Genomic DNA, 13,763 nt, shown 5'->3' on the forward strand with positions numbered 1-13,763 from the left:
TATAATCTGATCAAACAACTTACATATAATTAATAAATTTTATTGAAAAAGCATAGAAATCTCTCCTAAATGAGATTATTTAAGGACTACATTATGAATGAATGATATTGTATAAAAGTCAAATATAAAAGTATTTTGTGTTTTCTTTTTTTTTTAAAAAAAAAAAGTAAAAATAATTATGCTAATATTTTTATTTTTTAAAATAAAAAATTCATTCTTAAATTTGATGAAAAAAAAGTTAGGATAAAACCCTAACCGGTTGAAGAGGGTGGTGGCCATATGCTGCGCTACTGTGCTCACAATGAGTGTAGAGTGTGAAGTACATGCGGAGATTTAAGAGCTGGAACATTTATCAAAGGAAAGGATTGTGATGTGGAATTTCAAATGTCATTAAATCTATGGACTATAGTCTATATGGTTTAATGTGGGTTGGCATATTTTGACCTATTATGTGTTGTAATTATTGGTGTCATGATGGGATCTTATCCTATTTACACACATATAAATTGATTTATAACTTATGGTACTATCTATTTTAGTTATGTAAATTATCAAATAATAAATACAAATCATATTTAGTATGCTAAATTTTATATAAAATAATTCAAAAGATTGGCAATATAGTATTAACTATGTTACTTTTTGGCATTTGAATAACTCCTTTTGCTAATTAGGAATCAAATTACGGGAGAGTCTAATCTTAAAAAAGTATTGAATGAATGAGAGAATTCATTTCTATAACTTCATTAGTATTTTTATTTTAAATTGATGAAGGATAATTGATACATAACAATTGTCTCTTTGGAGATCGAATGATTTTGTTGCTCATAGTTGACACCCCTCTTAGATTCAGATCGTCATTATATCTTACAGTCCTTATACATGAATCGATCAGCTTTAATATCAATGTTATAGATCAAATAAGAGAGTCAGTCCAAAGGACTAATATCATACATATGAGAACCAACTTAACCAATAAATTCATTATTTTCTTTGGGGGCAATTGACATATAACACCTATCATACACTGTAAGGGAGTGTTTATATGTCTATTTTTCTATTTTGGTTCCATGAACCATAAATTAAAGAACACAATATCTTGCGTCCATTTACTAATCAAATAAAAGAAAATAATCTTATAAACATACATAAAATTAATTAATAATTATGGTAAAGTACACATGCAAATATTCCCTTAAATTGTGGGACAAAAACAAAAAAGGAAAGAGTGTGATGATAGTTTTCTCTTTTTCTTTTGATTTACCTACTTCTTGATTCTTTTATATGTTGAAAAAACTATTGTGAGAAATTTAACTTTATTTCTTCTTTCATAATCTCTATCAACTATCAAATGAAAGCCTGCAATCTTAAAATAAAAAGAACTCCATTTATTAAGATTTTGTGTTTCTGAAAATATAAAATATTATTATTAAATATAAAAAGATAGGAGTAACTTTTTAAAAAAAAAAAAAAGAGAGAGAGAGAGAAATTGAGAAGGTTGGAGAACTAATTTAGAGTGAAACATCCAGTACCCCTCAATTATGATTAAATTTATTATGATATATTTCAACTTTACGGGAGTCCTATTACTCCTGAATTAAATTTTAGCATATTTTTATCAATTTTTTAGCTGACGTGACATCTTTAACGTGGGTCTCATTTATGTAATAGCGGTATCACATCAGCACAAAAAAGTAACAAAAATATACTAAAATTGAGTTCAGAAATTAATAAGACCTTTGTAAAATTACAATATATCGTAATAACTTTAATCGTAATTCAAAAGATACTGAATATTTATCTCACTAATTTATTAAACTTCTAATTTTTCACGTTTTATTCATCTCTCGTTTCCTTTTAACCTTTTTCAACCTTTTCCATCAAATTTGTTGACCTAACCACTTTGGGGATCTGGGTGGCCAAATATAGGTGCACAAAATGGAAAAAAGTGGACAAAAATCTCTTTTTCCGGACTATGTTTTTATCTCACTTTATATAAGCTTTTCGTCTTATCGTTAATGAGAAACTGTTATAGTCATATAAATATTATATTAATATATTTAAGATCATAAATTTTTAAAGAATTTTGCTCCCACTTGTCCACATAGTAATAGAAATAGAACATTCACTTTTTAATTTCAAAAAGAATAAAAAAAAAAATCGACACAAGTTTGGCTACATAATTGACTGATGTTTTGAAGAAAAAGAAATTGAAGATGAGTTTTCAAGTTTGTAAAAGTGATTTTGACAAGTTTTTGAAATGTATTTTTTTCCGGTCACAAAATTTAAAAAAAAAAATTCAAGTTAAACGAATGTCGAAACATCACTTGATTTTCAAATATCCTTTTTAACATTTTTTCAAATACTAATATTTTTCTTTTCAAATATCACATATTTTATGTTTGAACATCTATTTATAGTTACACAAATATTATTAATATTTAAAATGATAACTTTCAAATTCTCTAATTTTTTTCTTGAACATTATATTCAATCAAATAAACTTTTCTTTTGTTTCTCACATTATCTCGTACTGAGGTTTCAATTAATCTGAATTCCACTAAATTAAAAAAAAAAATTAGATAAAAATTGTGAAGAGAAGTAATAATGTCAAAGTCTAACATGGCACTACAGAAATTTCCTTGACTGACATAAAGTTCTGTACTTTTTTTTTTGTAAAGTCTCACTGGTAAAGGTAAGAAACACGAAGCACCCACAAATAAGGGCTGAGCTAAAAATTTCTTTCAAAATATTAAAAAGATGAAATTATATTGCAGCCGCTAGAGATTGAACCCATGTGCGAGTTATCTTTGGCCTTTATTAAACACCGATCATTGTTAGGCTATATTCCTTAGATACGTTAAGATTGTTCAAATATCTGTACTTTCTTCATCTTATTTTATTATGTATTGTCATTTTCTTTTTTTGGTCCATTTCAAAAAAAATTTATTTTTTTATTTGATAACTATTTAAAGATACAATTTCACTTTTATTCTTAATCCTTATTAATCCACTTAATTAAAGATAGTAATAATATATTTTTTAATAAAGAACAATTCAATAAACATCACCAGATCTTTTTTTATTCATTTAACTTTATGTCCGATAAAAGTATGTCATATAAAATAAAATAGAGAAAATATTTAATAAAATAAAATAATATTTTATCTATATACGTGATATAATTTTTCAACAAAGAGTAAAAAATTCATCCGAACTCTCAAAATTTCATTATATATATGTGTAGTAAAAATATTTTTTCTATAGATTAAGAATATTTGTTAAATGTATAGTAAATGCTAAATTTTCTAACTTCCTTCTATATTTACTTTTTTTTTTCTATTTTAAATCTCTTAAGTGGAAAGTCAACTTTATGAAAAAAAATAAATATACAAATATTATAGTTTTAGTTACACAAATATTATTAATATTTTATGTCTAAATATTTGTTTATAATTATACAAATATTATTAATATTTAAAATTATAAGTTTCAATTCTCTAATTTTTTTCTTGAACATTTATTCAATTAAATAACTTTTCTTTTGTTTTTCACGATATGTCATACTTATATTGAGGCTCTAATTAATTTGAATCTGCACCAAATTCAAAAAAGTTAAATAAAATTTGTGAAGAGAAGTAATAAGAAAAGATTTAGGTAGAATTCCACTTTGAAAATTTATTTTGGGAAATAAACACTTCTTTTGCCTTGACCTAATTTTTTAGGATTTTGTGGAGCATGGGTTTAAGTGTAAAATAAGAAAATCTTTTGGCACCCCTTATGTATTTTTTAAATCTTTTGGAACCCCTTATTATTTATTAAATATAATTTTATCCCTACTCTTTCATTAAATACAAAAAAATAAATTCTCTCTCATCTTCTCTTTTTACTATCACCCGCTTCATCTCTCCTTTCCACCATTTTTCAATTTCGAGCTCGTCTAAATCATCTCCAACTTCGATCTTCAACTTCAGGTAAGTTATATTCTTGTTTTGATTAATTTGTACTCCATATTGATGGTTTTTTTTTTCGAATTCGTTTGTAGCGGGTGAAGTCGTTGGAGTTCAAAATTTTTAATTTTTTTTTAAAACGGGGCTTGATTTCACTGAAAGTGGTTGTTTTTAGTTGGTATTTACTTGATTTTTGACGGACAATTGGTGTATATCGATTATCCTTGGCGATTGCATGTTGAAATTTCTTCACTAATTTCGTCGGAATGCGGCAAGATATGTAATTTTTGTTAAAAAATTTCTCCAATGTAAGGGTATTGTAGAAGCATGCTCATGTTGGCGATTTTTTCACTGCATATTTGATATTTAGACCCGAAAAATTGATTTTCTTTTTGAAAAAATGGGGCTTAATTTTACTTATAATTTATATTTTCAAGTTGGTATTAGGTTTGTTTGTGTATTATTTTTCTTGGATTTTTATTTTCCTCGACGATTGCATTGAGATTTTTTTGTCATTTTTTCTCGATTTGCGTGCTAAAAATCTTAGTTCCTTTCTATTTTTGTTCAATATAATGGTGATTTAGATGCATGTTCTTGTGGGTAATGAAGTAGTTTTGGAAGAAACTTATTCTGCAAATTGGCTTTTTTGGTGCTGCAATTGTTGCCATGTTAATAGACTGATAGGTCGATTAGGTATTGTATCTGCTGTAAATTATTTTTTTTTTGAAAAAATAGGGCTTGATTTTACTTATAATTTGTGTTTTTAAGTTGGTATTCGATTTGTTTGTGCATTATTTTTGTTGGATTTTAATTTTCCTCGACGATTGCATTGAGATTTTTTTGTCAATTTTTCTCGATTTACGTGCTGAAAATTTGGGTTCCTTCCTGTTTTTGCTCAATATAATGGTGATTTAGATGCATGTTTTTGTGGGTGATGAAATTGTTTTGGAAGAAACTTCTTCTGCAAATTATTTTTTTTGTGCTGCAACTGCTGTCAAGTTAATAGACTGCTAGATCGATTAGGTATTGTATTTATTGTTATAGCTGAGAAATGTTAATTTTTATCCGTAGATCATAACAAATGGCTAGACATAACAAATGCAAGGCTGTAGAAGCTGATAGGTCTAAGAAAAGAAAAAAATGAGTAGTGGATGAATCGGAGAATAAAAATTGCAGCGAGGAAGCTTTTGAAGCTTCGGTTCGAGATGAGTCGAAGGAAATAGAAATTGAGGCTAGAATAGATAAGGAAGTACTGATCTTTCCCCACTATGCAAGGTTTATTTCGGCTGAGAGGTACGACCTCGCCATAGTCCTGGATGATGTCGGATCATTTCCGGCTAAGATATCCACTAGGTTCCATTTGAAAATGTTTAATGAATTCAAACAAGTCGTGGTTGATCAACGTCTGAAGTCTAGGTTTAAGAATTCCTGTTTTGGTGGTTTATGGGACCTTCCAGAACATATGAAGTTTAACGGACAGCTTGTCCACTATACGTTTTTACGCCGAGTTGAACAGGACAACAAGCTGCATGAAATGTGGTTCAGTATCAATGACAGGTCTACATGTTTTGGCCTGAAGGAGTTTGCTAATCACGGATTTAAACTATAGGCGTTATTCTCGTGATTCAAAATATGTCAAAGCGATGGAGGAGGGTGAAGCTTTTTTCAAAAAGATTGCGAAAAGGAGAAGTGTAAACGTGAAAAGATTGTTGAAGCTTATTAGAGGTAAGAGGATGGACAAAGAGGAGAAGTTCAAATGCTGCTTGGTTTAATTCGTGCATTGCATATTACTTGCACGCGACTTGTCAAAAACTATAGACATAGACACCATCAAGATGGTGGATAACTTGGGCTTCTTTGATACCCTTGGGGTAAGGAGTCATTTGCCTTGACTCGAAACTATCTAAAGAAGTAGATAGACTTCAGCAGGCAAAAGAAGACATTTGAGACAAAAGGAGTTTCATCGTACGTGCTCTACAAATTTCTTTGGGCATTTATGATATTTGATTATAAACCATTGAAATAGTTTATTATATAGTGTAATTCATCTATGGCGTCTATAATATAATTACTCTCAGTTTTACGTTTTTGTTTTTTCTTTTGATCACAGATTTAGATATACGAAGTCTTTTCCACACTCGGCAGGGAAAATGGTAAATCAACTGAACACCCGCTGCCCATTTCCCGATTGCTCAGATGGCACACCTCAAAAGGCGATAAACTAATCGAAGGTGATTCATATTTGAACGGATAGAGCACAAAGGTATGAAACTATTTTTCTGAAGAATACTTTTACCAATATTATGTTGCTAATCAATCACATTTGCCTATTTATCTGTAGAGAGTGCACCCATACCTTATTCCCACAATCCGTGAAATGAAGCAGCACAACATGAAAAAGTTCAAAGCATTCACAGACAAACTGAAGAAAGTATTCATCGATGGCTTGAAGGCCCATCTGAAGGGTGTGACTGTCATCACCTCATCGGAGGATGGTGATGATGATGGGGTTTTGGGTGAAAATATTGTTTCAATGCATGTCACTCGAGGTGCGGAGATGAGTAAGCCGAGAGCATCGAGAAAGACATCGATGATTGAAAGTCTGAAAGAGCGTATGTTTTGGCTGGAAGAGTCGATCAAGGACATCATTGATTTTGTGAAAGAGGAGAGACTGAGAAGAGAAGAAAAGGAGAAGCAAAATAAGAGAGATGGAGATGAAGGTAATACCTGCTCTATATATAATAGAAGTTACATATTTTATATAATCCTTTTTACTTATAATAATAGAATTTATACCATTCTTCATCGATCGATATGTTAGTTTATTATAAACGATAAATACCTGAAAATGCAGATGTGCAGGTGCAAAGTCGGCATTCAGCGGCGAGGGTTGTCCGCGATGCTAGCGGCATTAAAAAAACACTCCTTGAGGTAGCAGCTTTGGAACAGGCCTCGATCAATGCTGATGAGGTGATGATCCCTTAGGTTGCAGTTGTTGTAGAGAAGAAAAATCTCAATGAAGGCGATGAAGAGAAAGAAGGAGAAAATAAAAAAGTTGTTTGTGAAGAAGAAAACAAAGTTGATGGATCAGCTGGTGTGGAGAAGGAGGATCATGACGAAGGCAGGCGGGATGAAGATGATAAAAATGAGAAAAGTGGTTGTGAAGAAGAAAACAATGAAAGAGATGAAGAGAAATCAAAATAGAAGAATGCACAAGAAGTGGAGAAAGAAGAGGGAGAAGAAAAGCATAAAGAAGAAGGAAAAAATGATGCACCAAAAAAAAAAGGCATCGCGGAGAAAGAAAACGAGAATGAATTTCTGAACTTGGATAAGTTACACAGGACATCGACAAGATGCAAGTGGAAGATGAAAATGTTGAATATTTAGACAATGTTTAATTTTTATTTGTGGTTGATGATTATTTTTATTAGACTAGATAATCTTAACTTTTAACTTTCAGCTTGGGATGTGTAGAGCTGAACAATTTTGTTTTCTAAACTGCCTTTATAGTTTATGATAAACATTTTTCATTTTATACAATCAACGTGTCATAATTTTTACATGAATGTCATCGTTGATTGTATACTCTGACTAAAAGGTAAAGTATATACAGTAGAGTGTTGTATAGTCGATGAATGAAAAAGGTAAATCATATATAATATAAGTAACAAGTAGTCGATTAATAAAAGATTCAGAATACATTCAATCCCACTACACCCCTATTACACCTTTCCAAAAAGCTAAAACTAATAGTAAATCATACACCATAATTTTCATGCCCTTTTCTTTTTCTTCAGCCATAGCCAACTTATGCTTAAGTTAATCCCTCTCAATTTTGATGTCTTTCAACAATCCCTTTAAGTGATCAATCTTGTGTTCCGATTATTTATATAATGTCATTAGAAGATCCCTATTTTCTTCGAAATCTCTAAGCCTTTCAAACATTTCAAACTTTGCAATGCCTTAAAATTTTGACACCTCGGAATCGAAGGGAATCCACTTTAAATAAGAGCATCCACCATTATCCTAAAATAACGAGGATAAATTAGTAAATTGAATTATGAGATGAACACAAATAAATTTTTATTTAAACAAAAACAAACCTTTCCAACCGTACAACTGTAGAATTTTCTACCCAAATTTCTGTCGGTTCGTGATGTTTTCAACACCGCAGGATTACCACAACGACAAATATAAGAACATTTGGACGTTTGAGATGACTGCGAAATTATTATTGTTGATGCAAAACTTGAAAATCATGAATAAATGAACGTGGAGGAGTCCAAAAGGCTCCCTTTAATTAATATAGTAAGGCTACCAAAATCTGACCGTTGAAAAATTCTACCCGTTAGAATTGTACTGTTGGAGAAAATTTAAATGGATTATCATTTACTTCAAAGGGTCTCTAAAGAATGTTTATCTCTTCTATAATCGATTGTGTCACATACGAATTATATACTGATATCAGTGTTGATTATCCTGTTTATTGACATATTATCGATTTAGACTAAGGTCGATTATAGATATTTAAGACAGTCTATGATGAACTTACTGAATATATGGACAACTTAAAATAATGAAAAAAAAAGTCAAATTAAATTAAATAAAATTAGAGTATGTCAATTAACACCATTAAATTATTGTAAAGCAATTTTGATGCATCAATTGTGATTCTCAATCACTTTTGGACGTGATCAAGTGTTATGTTAGACACGGTGTAGTCGTAGATCATTGAGCTGACACAAAAAGGAGAAGAAATAAAATAAAATAAAATAAAATAAATATTAATCATCCAAGCACTAAAGAACGACTACTTATCATGACAAGAGATTAAACTTATGTGATGACCATAAGGAAGGGTAGTGGTTGTCACTTGTGAGTGTTCAATGGACAAGTAGTGTATGAGAATAAGAAGTCCTTCTCAACAGAGATACTTGTTCTAGGTAATTGGTTGTTACTACCATTGCCCTCCCCTATACCCATTTGATAGAGTGTCCAATTATTTTGTAATCTTATATTATGATATTTAGTCACTTTACATTGCGTGAATGATGTTTATTTTATTTTATTTTATTTTTTTATTCTTTTAGTCTCACCTCCTTTGAAAATAGACTCAGTTGGTATGTTGAGTATATTATAGATAATTAGTTTTATCTATACCAGACTATATTATTAGTCATGTATAGACCAACTGAATATATTTTCAAAGGAGGTGAGATTAAAAAAAGGGAGAAATAAAATAAAATAAAATAAACATCATTCACGCAATGTAAAGTGACTAAATATCATAATATGAGTTTACAAAATAATTGGACACTCGATCAAATGAGTCTAGGGGAGGCAATGGTAGTAACAACCAATTACCTAGAACAAGCATGATCTGTTGAGAAGGATTTTTTGTTCTCATACACTACTTATCCATTGAACACTCACAAGTGACAACCACCACCCTTTCTTATGGTCATCACATAAGTCTAATCTCTTGTCATGATAAGTAGTCGTTCTTTAGTGCTTGGATGATTAATATTTATTTTATTTTATTTTATTTTATTTTATTTCTTCTCTATTTTGTGTCATCTCAATGATCTACGACTACACCGTGTCTTAGATAACACTTGATCACGTCCAAAAGTGATTGGGGGTTATAATTGATGCATCAAAATTGTTTTATAATATTTTAATGGTGTTAATTGACATACTCTAATTTTATTTTATTTAATTTCTCTTTTTTTTTTCATTATTTTAAGTTGTCCATATATTCAGTAAGTTGATCATCGATTGTCTTAAATGTCTATAATCGACCTTAGTCTAAATCGATAATATATCAATATACAGAATAATCAACACTGATATCAGTATATAATTCTTACATGACACGGTCTATTATAGAATTTGTATTTAGCATAGTCGATTATTTACTTGTACTGTACTCCAAGTTTAAATAATGTTTGCAAATCTTAAAACAGGGACTACTAAAGAAATACAAACAAATCATTATAGATAAATAGAATATCATAAAGACAGAAACTTGAAACTTGTTTATAGATATATAAATGTTCATTGCATCTATATTTACAATTTTTGAGAAAAAAATCCCAAATAAAAAGTTAAAAACGAAGCTTTCATTTACATAATCCTACCATGAAAGCTTCATTAAGCAACGAACTACAAAACAAATAAAATAAAACTATACTAGGGGGATGAAGGGGGTGATGAGTTCACGGGGGTCCAGGTTGAGCCTCTAGGCTATGGCTCGAAGAAAACGAGCCATCCATTGAAGCTCTCTGTCCAGCCGTCGTTGATCGGCGGCAAGACCCTGGAAAAGGAAATCCAGGTCGCTGGGAATCCTAAGCAACTCTATGTTGTTGATGGTTGTCATTCTGGGCATTGGCCTTAGTGTGTATCTCCTCCTAGCCATCTTCTTCTCCCTTAGTCTTTTTCTTCAAAAATTGGGTTTAAATTTAAAATCGACAAAGGCCTCTTTAAATAGATCAGAGCATGAGAAAATTGACCTATAGAAGTTGTACACGTATTAATGGAAGGGGAGAAGGCACGTGAGAATAAGAAATGAAAAGTCGTGGCGGTTGTGGCAGTCGAGTCATTTCAAATCGTTGCGTTTCTCGAAGTGTAATAATTACATTGAAAGGTTCAGTGTATGAGGAAAAGGGTTTCTTTAATAGACTACACGACCGGTCGATGATATACTATGTAGTTTAGATTATACCTCGTAGCCCAAGCATCGATATATTATATATTTTGAGTCCAGTCGATGTGCAATGTGTATAGTCAATTTCATAACTTGGGATGATTGTTTTCAAAATGACACCTTTTTCAATGCGTCATAATTATTTTGAATTCAACATTGTATGAAGAAAAGGGTTTGTTCAATAGACAACCAGGTAGGTTTATTATACACTACGTATTGAGTATTTATTCTGTAGACCAAACACTGATATATTATATATTATAAGGTTGGTCGATTATTTCAGTCTATAATCTAATTAGTATGTATTATATAATAGATGAACTGAAATCAATAATGCACAACAAAAAAAGTCGATTTAAACTGCAGTTCAGTGGTTTTCAAAACAGAATGTACATTACATACTGTCCAGTGTATTTGAACAAACAAAACATTAAATATAATGTCAATCATATTATCCTACGTTAAGGTTGCATGTTGTTCTCTTATGTCCTGGCCTTTTGCACTTGGAGTACTTGTTTCTTTTCTTGTACCTTGAAGGCTCCAACACACCCTTAACGCGTTTCACCTTCCTCCTTTCGAGTTTGGGATCAAAATCGGGTGGAAGAACTTGCATTTCTAGATACTTTCACGCCACACTCCACTCCGACTCCAGTGGTGCTGCACAAATAGGTTCCAAGTATGCAAGGAGGTATGATTCTTTCGAATATATTTGTGAAGAGTAGTTTTAAATGTTAGTGTCATATTCATCCCCGTACTTCAAACGCAACGCTGCCATTGCATGAGCGCATGGCAATTTTACCAAGTCGTACTTTCTGCAAGAACATGACCATCTCGAAAGATTAACTTTTGCAGAACGACCGTAACCAAGCACGGTGAATTCGTCGGTGCTTTCATTTTTGTTGTTCACATATAATTTATCGCCCTCGGTCATGTTTTGCCTCAAGATCATCTCGGCTACGAAAATGAAGGTTGTCTTTGAATTGTCCACCTCCGCATACCTCTTCCTGAATATTTCTCCAAACCTATGTGCAATTGAATTGAAAAATGGCCGCCACTGGATACTCTCTTTCGTCGCGCAACATTGAGTTGAGCGACTCGACGATGTTTGAGGTCATGATGATGAATCGATTACCTTTAAAGTGAGCCCGACTCCACTTTTCAAATCCAACTTCATGCTCGAGGCAAGTTGCTGCTCTGGGGCATCTTTCTTTAAGGGCGTTGAAATAGTCATTAAATTCTTTCAACGTGTACGCCTTGGCCGCATGGTTGTATAAATAGAGAGAAACGAAACAATGATGATTTGTTTAGATATTTTCACCGAGATGCCTTATACAAACACCGTGATGCGCAAACGGATAATGCCTTGCGAGGCCGTTGGCTATACTTACGTGTCTGCCGGAGATAACACACAGCTCTGCTTCGTCGACGACAAAGGCCTTAAGCTTCTCGAAGAAGAAGCCTCAGGACGCATTGTTCTCCTTATCCAACACACAATACGCTAAGGGATAGATATAATTCTGCGTATCTTGAGCGACAGCGGACAGCAGCACGCCCTCATACTTGCCGGACAAATGCGTGCCATCAATGGCAACGATCTTCCACGGATGAAAACCTCAAACGCCATAAAGTAGTAAATAAACCTGCTAGACTCCTCATCGACCATGAGGGAATTAATAGACCCGAGGTTGAGGACATTAAAAATATATGAAAATGCGGGAAGCACTGCATATCCGTGCTCGGGCGTACCTTGAACTATGTTCTTCGCAATGACGCCTTCCATCCAACACTTCTAATAGCCCGACCTGCAATGTAGCTTTCTAAATACGATCTTCTTGATCTCTTTCGTGCTTGGACCTTTAATGTCGACGAAAAAGTTCAAAATAAGTGAGGCAATGACCTCTACGGTGACATTCTTGTGCTTTTCCATGACATGATCAACGCCATAAGTATGCTCTCCCACGTACTTGTGGCTATGAAACCAACCCAATTCTCCGATAGCACACACACACACCATCCACCGGTAAGTAGGATCTACGCACCTCACCCTCAAGTATTTCTTACAACTCTTCACCGTTATGTAATTGAACGACATTTTCACCGACGCCTGCTTCAACAAAAGATTCAACATTTTCTTATCCGAAAAATGCTCTATTGAACCCCTGTACTATGTCAGTTTTGTAAGTTGGACACTTCTACTTACATGTTTGTCATCTGGACCCTTGAACCCAACAAAAAGCAGCATTTTGCACCCTTTGACCGTTGACCTTGCCTATGTGGCAAGGTCATGGTGATTAGGGCAAAGAAAGTGTAACCACTCCCCTAGGGGTGCGAGTGGGGGTCAATTTTTGGCCAATTATACACTAAAATAATTTAAAAAATAAAAATAATATTAAAATTTAAAATATAAAATAAAAAGGGTTCTTTTTTCCCTCCATATTTTTAAATTTAAAATATTTTTAAAAATTTAAAAATAATTTTAAAATATTTTTAAAATTTAAAAAAAATTAAAAATATTTTTAATTTTTAAAAAAAAAATTAAAAAGGATCCTTTTCTTTCCTCCATCTTTTTAAATTTAAAAATATTTTAGAATAATTTAAAACTAATTCAAAATTATTTTTAAAAAATAAAAAATCATTTTAAAAATATTTTTAAAAATTAAAAAAAAAATTCCCTCCCCACCGCACACCAGCCCGTCCCCCCCTAGCCCCTCCTTTTTCTCCTCCATCCTTTTTAATTTAAAATATTTTTAAAAATTTAAAAATAATAAATTTAAAAAAAAATTCCCACCCCACCCCTCTCCAGCCCCTCCCTACCTTACCCAGCCTCTCCCACCCACATAGCTCGTCCCCACCCTCCCACCCTTCTACCCACTCCAGCCCGTCCCCATCCCACTCATCCCCACGTAACCCCTCCCTCTTCCCCAGCCCCCACCCCACCCGGCCCGTCCCTATCTCACCCAGCCCCATGCAACCCCTTCCCCAGCCCCCCACCCTACCTAACCCGTCCCCATCCCACCCAGCCCCACGCAACCCCTTTCCCAGCCTCCCACCCCACCCAAACCGTCCCCATCCCACCCAGCCCCACGCAACCCCTTCCCCAGCCCCCC

Source organism: Capsicum annuum, chromosome 4 (genome assembly GCF_002878395.1).
Source record: "Capsicum annuum cultivar UCD-10X-F1 chromosome 4, UCD10Xv1.1, whole genome shotgun sequence".
Classification (NCBI taxonomy): Eukaryota; Viridiplantae; Streptophyta; class Magnoliopsida; order Solanales; family Solanaceae; genus Capsicum; species Capsicum annuum.